This window comes from Alnus glutinosa, chromosome 12, assembly GCF_958979055.1.
Source record: "Alnus glutinosa chromosome 12, dhAlnGlut1.1, whole genome shotgun sequence".
In the NCBI taxonomy this organism is placed as follows: Eukaryota; Viridiplantae; Streptophyta; class Magnoliopsida; order Fagales; family Betulaceae; genus Alnus; species Alnus glutinosa.
Window position 1 is genome coordinate 23,223,920 of NC_084897.1, and position 13,423 is coordinate 23,237,342.

Sequence of the window (13,423 nt, forward strand, 5' to 3'; positions counted from 1 at the left end):
GGTCCAATTATTGGTCGGTGATTGATCGGTCTTACTATTATGGGTTGATAATTGATATTTGATGTTACTGCATGTTTTGATTAACGCAACCGCTCACACTTAAACCATTGAATTGATTCCTTGCTCATTGTTCTCGATCGCCACTAAGGGCCGCAGCTATTCTCATGTTAGAATTTCACGCCGGTTATTTTTGACATCCGGCCGGTTAGAGATTAATTTTATTCCTTAATGGAAAATTTTGAAGTCTTCTAAATGTGTTAATGTCAACGTACACGTTGTTAAATGGGCCGCTTCTTCCATTGTATGCATCGAAGCATTCCCACCTTATCACATTTTTTATTTTATTTTATTTTATTTGTGTGTTCGTTGAAGAAGAGGCAAAGACCATTTTTTATAATTTTTATTTTTTTCCCTTTTTCTCTATTGAATAGAAAAAAATAATAAAAAATTATTTCAAATATGTAACGTCAACTTTATAAATAAATATAATAAATAAACGTGAAGAGTAAGATTGTTCAAATTATTTTTTATTGGTTTTCCACCTAATTAACACACTACGTACAGGCCAGAAAATACATGTACAGATCACTACTACAAGTAAAATGTAGGCGATTTCTGTTCTCATTAGCTTTCCTTAATTCTTCTAACGAATAAAAAGCATGTAAACACACGCAATGATATCAATTAGGTTTATGAAGTTTGATTTGACTGTTGATCGACGAGAAAATCAGAAAGAGATTGATTTATTTTGATTTATATATGATTAGCTTTTGTTTGACAAGAACCTCAGGAATTAAAGGAGAAAATATTTCCGTATCTTATCACAATTAAGAACACTAATAATTATGAATATATAGATTATATATGAAGATATTATGCAGATTTTGATGAGAAGAATTAATTCATTTTTGTTAACGACTTTGTTTTGTTTTGTTTTGCACTCATTTTTTAAAGCATGTATACTGTTTTTACTATATTACGCACATCAGAATATATCCTTTCAAATTAAAAACCAAAAAAAAATCCCCCAAAACACGTTAATTATGAATTAAGAAGATATGCATCAACTATCAAGTTCCTCTATACTATATAAACAAGTATATATAAAAGAATCTCAATTATAATAAATTATCTTAAGATATATATCTCACGTTAATGTGATAAGGTGTCTCTAAATAGTGACAGATGATTAGAATCATAACAAACTTTTTTATTTTTTTAGATGAATAGACACGACATTTTGTATGATAATGGATGGCATGGATCGGACATGGACATTTGAACAACACTGTAGAAATATAAAGGTGTTTTTGTTTTTTACTTCCCAGCATGGAAACTAGCTGGTTAAGTGTAGGTGAGCTTCATCAACTTGGTGATCGAGGACAAAATCGGGGTCCATCAATTATTTTCATTATTTTTTCCCGATCAATTAAAGTTTAGCAACTATTTATCCTTACTAAATGGGAAATATTTAACTAAAATATGGGTGAATTGGAGAGTTTAGGTTCGAACTCATGATATTTGACTTTGATACCATGTTAAATCACCATTTATCGATCTCAAAAACTTAAACTGCTAAAAATAGATAAATTTAATTATTTAATCAATATTTTAACAGCAAGTGCAACATCAATAGCTAATTTGGAAGTTTTCTTTTTTTTGAACAATGAAAAACTTTCATTATAGGGCCAGTCGCAGAAATTAGGGATATAATGATTCCTAAAAACAAAGTCCATGACTAAATCCTGACTTGTGGAACAACTGCCTTAGCAGATGGACAAATAATAAGACCTCTCTTTATATATGAGTTCCACTAAAAAGATAAGAGAGTGCAAGTTCTGATCTAAAAACAACTATTACAGTTTAGATCTAAAATCTATCATGGCAGACTGTTGGGGTAAACAACAAAACATAACTAAAACCCAAAACACCAATAAAACGACACTGGCCGGCAAAGAGCATAAGGAGTCGCCAAAGACGACGCGTGTATACCACGTGCCCTCACAAGAAGACCACTTTCCATCAGGAAAATCACCAAAAACTCATCTGGATCTACCAACTACAAACTAGAGGAGATGAAGAGCCATCACGTGTCAACGAGAGAGGAGCACTTGCTGGCGTGTGAACACCACTCTCCAGTGTACGGACAGCCAAGAAAAACACGCCTGGTTGCGACAAAGGCGTAGGACGACGACGAACACCCTGAGGGGGGGGGAGGGGGGGGGGGGGCGTGACATGTAGAGATTGACGGGGAATCATAGATCTAGCTTTAAAAAAGGGCTTGAAAACTGAGCTTGGCACCTTACCCAAATTAATCCACCAGTAGATTGAAACCCTCAAACTTCAAATCCTCATAAGGATTCAAAAAAAATATCTTCACCTCTTGATTTCACAAAGCACCATCGAGAGAGAAGAAAGCCAACAACCCACATGTCAGTGCCGGGCCAAAACAACAATGATAGAAAAACAAATAACGAAAACAAAGACGAAAACCACAACAGGAACTCGGGGGCCAAGCGCCCTCCCCCCTCAACTAAGAACCGAAGAAAAAACCCGACAGCAACTATGAAATATGATTTCCTTTTATTCCCTCGTATATTTCTAGCCTTACAAGTTACAACTTTCTTAGGTTTCCAACTTTAGATTATTTCTAGCATTAGAATTTTCCTTATTTTCTCTAGTTTCCATCTATAAAAAATTATCTTGCCTTTCTTAGACTTTTGTGTATTGTTATGAGTGTTTTACTCAAAGATTCAGTTTTTTACATCAACAATAATTCACTTAATTTTTCATATTTGATGATGTGTGTGTTGATATGTGAACTGAAAACACAACTTTTCATTTACCTTTTACCCCTTCCGCTATGTCAATTAAGATGTAACTGAAGAACGTAAGCATTAAAAGAAGGATATATAAGTTTTTATTCAAATTGGACTGAAGAAAATTCTTTTAATTCAATGTATTAAATAAATTGATATGTGTTCTTAAAAACAATGCAATTCTCGTGCATTTTAGAAGAACAAGAAAGAGGCACATTTCTTGAGACCTCATACCCGGCCCATCGGATAGTTAGGCTAGCATGCTGGTAGTGGCGCAGGAATCATGACATTCTACCCGGCTTGTTGACTACCAAGGCCCACAATCGAGAACCCGAAAGCGTGACTTAGCCCATGGGCTCAAAACGCATAAGCTTGGGCTTTAAGCCTTTAACAGCTTCCAAACAAAGAGAACAGTATACGTCCTCGTTTCTGTCCCTTCTCTCCCATAAAAACTCCTTTAAGCTTATTAGTTTCGGAAATTACTATTTACACAATGCAAATCCACTTCGTAAATGATTTACACTTTACTAAAAACATCAAACATTTCTCGTAAATTTGACTTTCATAAAACTAGAATTTGTAAAACGTACCCTTTTCCCTGAGATAAATCATTTATCATAAGACCATGCTTATTATAAGCTCATATCATGGCATAGAAGAAAAAAAAAAAAAAAAAAAAATCTGTAAATATTACACTTTACTGTAAACTTTACTGGGTTAAGCTATTTGGGCCCAGAGGAACTGGGCTATAAGAGTGAATTTTTGAAGCAAGCTCGAAAACGAGAAAATTCACTTATTTGCCTTAACTATAATTTTTTTTATTATTTTATTATATATACATATATACCAGGTTACCGGTTGTAATGGATATATATAATTGTTAAAACCGGTTATTGACTAAAGCTCTCGAGTTTTGTGTCCATTGCCTGTGTGCGTGTCGTGTAACGGCATAACGCAAGCGTTGTTACCCTATTCTCCATCCCTTCAAGTTATTGTTAAAGCGAAGAGGATAGCGAATGAACTTTTCTCCTTCCATTCCCTCCATAATTTTGGATTTCAAATAAAAGATGTATAAATCTTTCCAATCATTTGAAATACCCAAAACAAATATTCTTAATTTATTTATATTTAATAAATCTAATAGCTACCTGCCCGAGCACACTTGATTAAAAGTTACTTCTACACTTGAAGCGACATGTGAATTTGCTGTATCGATAGCTGACAGTATCCTCGAACTTCTTTTTAAACACACTGCAACTCTCTTGGCTCTATATATATTATTATGTTGGATTCTTCGAGAAAATATATATGGTTTTCCCGGCCACCAAGATAGAGCCAATGTGAAGGGTAGAGCGTCAAAGTCTCACTCAGAGTACTTGCATTTCTCTAAGAAGCAAATAGTAATCTCCAGTATCACGACTTTGGGAATATTGTGAATCCTCTGAGCCCATTCGAGAAAACGCTAACAAGAAAGACAAAGATGATAAGGACTTGAGCTATATATATAGGCAACGATAGATATGCTAAACACCCTCTTGTTCTTTTGTCGATTACCCCCACAATGGAGCATTGCCCAACGCCTAGAAACAGCAGAGAAAGGATTCAGTAAGCTTCGTCATGGAAGCTCCCCACATGATATGAAGACAGACATAAAGACAATGCCACTCAATAAAACCTAAAATGATGTCTGGCAAATTCAGACCATATTTAATAGCTCTTGTGCTCCGATTCTTGCATGTCCAATCCTCTCTAGAGTTTTCCTTATCAGCTTCTTGAATATAGAAAGAAGAGACAAATCCAATTGCCAGTAGGCCCACGCTAATGGTGTCATGGAACGTGGCTAAGTTTTTTGTCCCCACCATGACCCAAGCCTTCCCATGCATATATACGGTCGATCATGGACCACAGGCCACAGCCTTTGATTGCTGCAACTGCAAGCATTGTATAGTGGCTTTCATGTGAGTGAGAAGTGTTTCTTCGTCAAGCAATTAGCAAAGCCTAGTGGGGGGTAGTTTTAGCCTTTTGGGTATGCAAGGCAACTATATATATAGGGCGCTATGAGTCTATGACATCAGAGATGAGTCACTGCATGGGTGACTGCGTCTGGCTTAAAATTTTAGGCCATTTCTCCTAAACAGCCGAAAATTGAAAACTTATCCAATCATTCCAGCACAAAACAATTATTTTCTTCTTCAGAAGCTTCTACTGAAAAACAAAATGAAATCTCCACATCATTTTCAGTCGTTCTTCTCACAGAATCCTAATTATCGCACAAGAACAATATCATAAACTATATATAACATCTGTTAGTTTAAAGTATAGTGTGACAGTAGTGTATATGATGATAATTATTATGAATAATTAAAGATAACGTCCAACTAATTAAAATTTTAAGCCGAACCCCCAGTCTTCGATCTTCTTGCTACGAGGAAGCTTATTATTATGGCAGCCGTATTAAATAATAATAAGTTGCCATAATAATAAGTAAAGAAAGAGAGAAAAACATACTTCGAAACCCAAAAGGCTGTCTTGTTGATCACTCTGAGTCTTTGAGTACGACATTTTCCTTCGGATTTATTTTTTAAAAAATTTAGAAGGAAGACTTAGGCCCATGAAAAGAACCAGAAGAAGAAAATCAACCCCCATACGTACCCATGTTTGAGTTTTACTTATGATGGAACTAATTCACAACGGAAACAAAAATGGATTATCGAGGCTTGCATGTGTGAAAGACTGTTGGAAATTCAAGTGTAATGGAATCCCATGCCAACTGATATCAAGAAAATTAAGTTACAAATTAGTGAATAGAATATTGTGGCCAAAACCCATTAACTTATATTTAAGTTAAATGGTATCCTAACGTATTTTATCAAGATCGCTTAAAGAACACTAATGGTTTGAGACTTGTATTTAAGTTAAATGGTAACCTAACATATTTTATCAAGATCGCTTAATTAGAGAATACTAATTAATGGTTAGAGAGAGAGAGAGAAGATAATGAAAAATAAGGTTTGATTCATCGAAAAAAAAAAAAAATTGAAAGAAGATTAGGGTGTGGCTCAGGTCATGCATGTAATACGGGCAAAGGTCAAAGTTCCATGCTCTTAATTTGAATAAAAAAAGTCAAAGGTCCTTCGTTATTTTTTTTTTTCTGAGCAATATATAGGGGCCATAGGGCTAAGGAGTGGGGGAGGAAGGACAAAGGTCCTTGGTTAAATATATGAATGATATGTATGTTATAGCGAAAATTTAAGATGATATGACCCTAAATGAACGTTTGAGGATGCATGCAAGTGATTCTTTAAATTAATAATCACTTATCTTAAAATTTTAAACAGGTAACAATAAATAAATTTAATTATTTAATTAATATTATAACATCTCTTAAAGTTTTGGGATTAATTCTCTGATAAATGAGACTAAAATGTTTTGTTCAAAAACAGTTTCCATACTTTCTCCATTTTGTTGGCCAAGGCCCAAGGTCGAGCATATTTTTTAATGATAAAATAAAAATAATATGCGGAAGAATAATTTGAAAAGGAGAAAGATAAGATTAAAAGGTAGATGGTCTTTATAGAGGTCCGTGTATGGTCCTGGTTCGGGCCTTTATATTAACAGGTTGACATAACGTGATTTAAGTGATTTTTTATTTTTTTTTTAAGTAATTAATCGTTAAAGTATTGATTAAGTAATTAAATTTATATATTCCTATTAGCTTAAGGTTTTAAGAAAAGTAGTGCGTTAACATGGTATCAGAACTAATGATTTTGAGTTCAAACCTTGACTTCGTCATTTACCTCATTTCAATTAAATATTAATTCCACGTTTGGGTCTCACTTATTAAAATGTAGTTTGAGTAAGCTCACAAATGAGGGGACAGTGTTAAAGTATTGATTAAGTGAATAAATTTACATCTTCTTATTACCTTAAGCATTTAAGAAAAATAGTGATTTAACACTGCCATGAGAAGTTATTTAAAACCAGTCACGTTAATCGATATAAAATGGAAAAAAATTCTTAAAAACTAGTTTGTTGGAAATTTCATACAATCCATATATAAGAGTGATATATTTTTTTATTAATACTATTAAAAAAACATATGAGAATTATATGCTATTAAAACAATATGTATTTCTCACATGTGAATGGGTACATATAAATCTTATATAAACTAGTTTTTAAGAAATTTTTGTCTATTAAATAAATGCGATCAATAAATGTAAAAAGTAACATTATTTTTGTAATTATATTCATTATATAAAACGTAAACTGATGGGCAGACACCCATTAATCTTGGCACATCACACATCAATTCTCCAAACAGGGGCCCGTTGGAACAAAACTCTAGTAAAAAGCTACGAAATAACTTTTTTACAAAACAAAAGAGCATAAAAGAATTGCCAATTTATCAATCACTTTTTAAATCACATTATCATGTTGGGAGAAATGGTTTACTCCAATTACTGTGCAACATTTTTGTATTCCTATGGAAATGATAACTGTTTTTTCTTCTTCCATGCCATGACAATGAAGAAGTGGGCATGCATGCATTGATGTAAACGTGTCTGTGGGCATGCATGGGGAAAGAGATTTGTGTTATTAACAAATGCTTTGTGCTTGTGTGGAATTGGACATATTTATTTAATTTGATTCTCGTTAGCCAATGTAAAGATGAGACAAAAGAAAAGGGCATTGCAGGCTTTGATGCCTTAGTGCTTGTAATCATCCTTTCACGTAATCATCCTCTCACCATTTTCTTCCTCTACACCCTCATGCAGGCCCCATTAACCCCGCGGATCGATATCACTTCTGGAAGAAGATGACTCAAATGTAATTGAGTTTTCTAAAACTATAGCTATTATATTTAGTATGTCAATATATGTACTAAATATTGTTATAATATAAATTAAATGATTACATTCATCTCTTCTTATTAGATTAAGTTTTTGAGGTAAATGATGTTTTAACATATATAGTATCAGAGCAGAGGTCGTAAGTTCGAACCCTGACTCGATCAATTCATCTCGCATTTCAATTAAATATTTCAAGTGTTAAGTTTCACCTATTAAAATAGTGTTAGAATATAATTAAATGATTAAATTCATCTATTTTTATGGGCTTAAGCTTTTGGAATAAGTATTTAATGAAAAATTGTAGGATTTAATAAATTGGTTTAATATATATGCGAGCTAATAAGTCGAGCCAAACTTATACGAATTATGTTCACGATCATTAATCAAGCCTAGCCAAGTATATGTAAGTATGTTTCGTTTAATAATCGAACATAAATTTATGTTTAAAGTTGATTTATTATTAAACGAACCGAGACAAGGACAAATCTATCCAAACTGAACCCAAGCCTATTTAACAACCCTAGTCAGGAGTAATGTGTTTTGTATGAAAAATGATGACAAATTTATTTTTTTTGGCTCACGTTTGGAACCATTTGTATGCAACACCCCAACATGGGGAAGCACGCTCCAGAGCAACCGAGCTCATACGTAGCTCAAGATTTGATGTAGGAATTGCTGCAACATCTTCAGTTTAGATGACCAAAAATATGAAAGATATTTATGAGCATTAACACCGAAGAGTATTTACTCCCATTTGGTCGGTCTCCACTTCTGATGGGGTGTTTTTTGTTTTGTTTTGTTTTGTGTTGTTTTGTTTTTCATGGCCAAGTGATGGAGGTTTTCAATGTAAAGAAGGTGAAGGCTTTATAGGAGAAGGAACTCTATCTTCTGAACTGAATTTTGAAAGAAAGAAAAAGAGAGCCCAAAAGATGATGAGGGGACAAAAGGAACACCACCCAAGGCTTTAAAATAGTAATTCCTACAACGTGTTTTCTGGGGGTGGTGGAGCTTTGGGCTCAGGGCTTTCTTAACATAGCCCAATGTTTTTCTAGTTCCAAGTTAACTGGTTTGAAAGAAAAAAAAAAAAAATCTCTAAAGTAGATACAACCAGCCAATCTGTCTCCACCCACTCGCACTCCCAGTAAAACAAAAACAAAACAAAACAAAGAAAAACCTTCTTCCAACCAAAACCATCTCCTCCTACTCAATATTCTACAAATTTCTAATGCTATCGGCCTAACAATCCCAAAAATGTGGACCCAGGATAGTAAATTTGGTCCAATCCTACATTTGGGATGGCTTTTTCTCATTTCCTCAGGAACTAGCCAGTAATTTGGACGTACACCCTATAAATAAAATTAATAATAAAAAAAAAAACAGATGATTAGATCATGTTTTTTTGTTTGAAAAAATTGTTCTGACGTTGTATAATTGATTTATTGTTTTTAACTTTTTATGGGTATTTTGTATTTGGTTGGTTGTTAATTTTTATTTTTGATAAGAGAAAAATAGAAGACAACAAAAAGAAAAAACAGAAATTATAACAAACATAACAAGCTTAATTTCTGTTTATCAAGATAAAGACATTAATAAACCACCAAAAAAAAAAGAGTATTTTATTTTAAATCTTTTTATATAACATGGAAATTATTTTTCAAACTAAAGTAGAAAAACACTTCCAAATCACGTTTGTTTGTTCCAAATAGGAGGCCGAATTTGACGTTTGGTCAGCAAGTTAGCCTACTATTTTGTCAAAAAAGGGGTGAATTGATTGCATATAAATCTTTTTTAAGTATCCACTATTTTGTATTTTTTTACAAATCCAACAAGGTTGTGCTTCGAAGTCTTCAGTGTCCTTGGACCTTAATTGAGATCAGGCTCAGGATTAAGCAAGTAGTGACCACGTACGTACAGGCGTGCCCCAAGCTCATTTGCCTTTGTGTACGGTCCCTATTAACGGTGGGTGAATAGCCCGAAAGTGATGCATATATATATATATATATATATGTAGACTTGCTAGCTGGATTCTTCATTTATCACCATTAATCCTTAATACAGAAAAGGTCTAGGTTTAGGGATAACAGGGGTAATCATTGGCTCTCAGTTCTCCGGCCATCAACGTTGTTGAACCGGCCAAAAGTGACCCAGATAAAGACCTGCTAGCTGGATTCTTCCTTCCAAATTGACAATTACACATGCGATGTTTTTATTTACCTCGAAAACGACACAGCGCCCATGAGGTGAAGTGCGTTAGGGCTCTCGTTTAGGATTGTTAATTCATATTTGTTGGTGTTGAATCTTCTTAATTATTTATTAGGTTTGTGTCGAATTTATAAATCGTGTAAAAAATTGTCGGTCTTAAATATATCGTATGACATCGAATTCTCAACGCATCGAATCATAGAAGGAGTGTTTGGTCATTTTCGTCGTCCAGGAAACAAAGCAGCTCCTCCAGCTACTGTTCACTGACTATTTCGGGACCACCATAGCTTGCCTCTTCGTGGGTCACCTGGGTCACTGACTCACTGTGTGACCTGTTTGAGCCGGTACAGGGGTCAGGTCATAGGAAATGTAATTCAAACATATTCGGAGGCTAGATCCGTAATTTCGCAATGGGCCTCCAGTAATAATTCGAGTTGTAAAAGGGTAAAGGGACAGATAGATGGGGTTCTACGAAAACACACAACAACGTCTCGTGTCCCTCCATTGTCAGTCAACATCGTTTGACCAGCTTTATCCAACCCAACAAAATTATTACTGTTTAATAATTAGGAATTATCTTTTTCTTTTTCTTTTTTCTTTTTTCTTTTTTCTTACCTCAAGATTCTACGGTGCACCGAAAAAATGGTGGAAAAAAAAAAACACTCTTCCCTCAAGTGTCAAAACAATGGAGAGTGGGTAGGGAAGTTTTGGTGATGATGCCTCTTTTTCATGTTCTGTTTTTCTTTGTTCGGTCACGCTGACTGAATGAGTGAATGGTAGGGTGCTATTGGTCCCCTTAATATCATCCATTCCGTGTGTGCCACAGTGTAGTGGGTCCTTTTCTAATGGTGGCCGCTTGATCATCATTAATCAACACAGTTTTAAACGTGTTTAGGGGACGGTTAGGATGATAAATCACTGTTAAGGTTTTGTCTTTTAGCTGTTATCTCCGCATAATAGACTAGAAAACAGTCTGTTTGACCGTGAAAAGGAAATACAGAAGAGGTGAAGGGGATGTAAAAGGGGATCCAAGGCTTGGCTTAATCTTTAATTTGTTTGGTTTAAAGCTTTTATAATCAAATGTTATTGACGCGCTTTCAAGGAGGAGAAAGTATTCGTCCAATTTGGCGGGAAAAAGTTTATTAAACTGACATTTGTGATTCTTATGGCATTTTTAATAAAATAATTAATTTTTACATACTCTAAATACATATTTCAGTTCTTCATTTCAGGCTCTAATGGTAAAAAATTTCTCTATAAATTTTGCGAATGGGGTTAATTAAAGTGAATAGTTAATTGTTACGGTAATCTCATTGAATTTATATGTATGAGGCTTAATAATTAGCTGAATTTTGCAGAGGTATTTGTGATGTCAAATGCATATCTCTCGATCATGGAGATAAATCACGTGAGTTTTATTTGAACAATCTAACAAACTTGATTATGACAGTCAAACATGGAGACCCGATCGAGGCATACATAATACTTCAATCCTAATTTTTCATCCAGACATTTATGTAGCTTCAAGTTTAATCCCCTCAAGAATCTTTGACTCTACTGATGATAGGATGGAAAATGACTAGAATCTTCTTATACAAGTGAAACAATGGGGCCTTTATACAAAAAAGGAAATCTTTGCATGAGAGCATTGTAGGGAAGATAGCATTTTTTGTTTGTTTGAAGAATTTCTTTTTTAACGTTAAGCCTCAAGATACTACAACATTAATTGCACTTAATAAGTAAAGAGGGCCAAGCCTAACTTCTAGAAAAATAATCTAAGAGCTGGGGAGCAGTTCACCTTGTTGAATTAAGCTTCCATTTCCTTCCATTTGTGGTCTAACTTTTGGAACATCAACTAATGAATTTCGAGGGTCTAAAATTGTTGATTCAGTTTTCGGTATGCTATGAATCAGCACGTTCTTTCAGGAAACCTTCCGTGGGTTCTCTTCAATGCCTAAATTAGCTTATAAGGAAAAAATCTGTTCAATGCATAAAATATTAAGTTTTAGCTTATATATGGGGTATGGGTCTATTTATAGGCAAAGAGGTGGAGTCAAACCAAAATTAAGATTCTTGCTCCTTGTTGATATAGAACTGTTGTCAGAGTTCTAATTGGACTTTGATAATTTATTAGACTTCTTATCTGATCATTCTTCTGATCTGATCTCTTATATGACTTCTGATCTGATTGGACCCTGAGTCCTATGCCGATTCTATCGGGATATGACTACTAATCGGATGATGACTTTTACTTCAATTTAACTTGGAATAGAGTCATAATCCGGATCTACTAGGATAACTGATACTTAATTTAATGAGAATAGCTGCTAAATGTCTATATTTTGATATTGAACTTCCTGTGAGTCCTACTGTCTTCTCCTTGGGCCGGACTGAGTGGAATTTATTCCTAACAAAAATAATGTAGAGTATTTAAATCCGACCGCATTGATTTTGTGTTCCCTCGTTGCTCACATCTCTCTTCTCCCATTCTACGAGATGGACTCTTCCGGCACCGATGTCCATAATATCATCCTCTTCCTCTACATCCAGTTCGACAGGATTGAGAATGTTGAAGTTGGGGTACGTGGTGAACGTCATCAAAGAGTGCACTATTTTGGTGGCTTGAGATGCCGTTTCGAGCCTTGACATCGTTGTTTCGAAGATATACTAGGAGCAAGTGAAGGTGGGTGTAACAATGGTTGATGATGGTGTTAGTGCTAATGGATTCAACGACAATGGTGGGCGAGATTGAGCATAGAGGAGGAGAAGAGGAATGTGAGTGGCGAGGGAGTACGGATTCGGTGTAACTGAATTAAAATGCTCTATATTATTTTCCCCCTAAGATGTTCAGATTAATGCAAGAAAAAAAAAATGTTATTCCTTCATCTCTCAATATCCTCTCATCCATCTCCATTCATATATTTTTCAAATTTATCATTAAATTGTTGGATTTATATGTAGATCCTACGTATTTAATGATAAAAAGTACTAAGAGATAGAGAAATACTAGAAAAAGAAGAGAACCTAAGGACTAACAAGTGTTAAAGCATTAGTTGCAGAAAACTTCTAAAACTTTATATTATATTTTAATCAACAAAAAATAATAATATGTAAGACAATTTTAAATGCATAATGATTGCCTAATTCTTTTCAAAATTTTTATTTTGGAAACACCACATATAAGTATAATTTTTCCAAAATCATTAAGAGTCCCATTCAAGCAAGTTCTAATAAAAACAGATTAGTCATATTCGTCCCAAAAAAAATAAAAAATAAAATAAAATAAAAGGAATGGTCATAAAGGTAATTCAATGTTGGTTGGTTGATCAGAACGGGAATGATTTCTCTCTTACCCAAAAATATTTTGGTTCTTCTTAATATTTTTATTTATTCATTTCTTATTGTATCATTCGAACTTTCTCAACAATTACTGATCAAATATCATTTTAGGAAAAAGAAAAAAAATAAATAAAAAATCGAATCACGTTAGTGAACAGATTGGCTGTACACTTATTACATTGGTACGTACTTTACTGCGGGTCTTTTTTT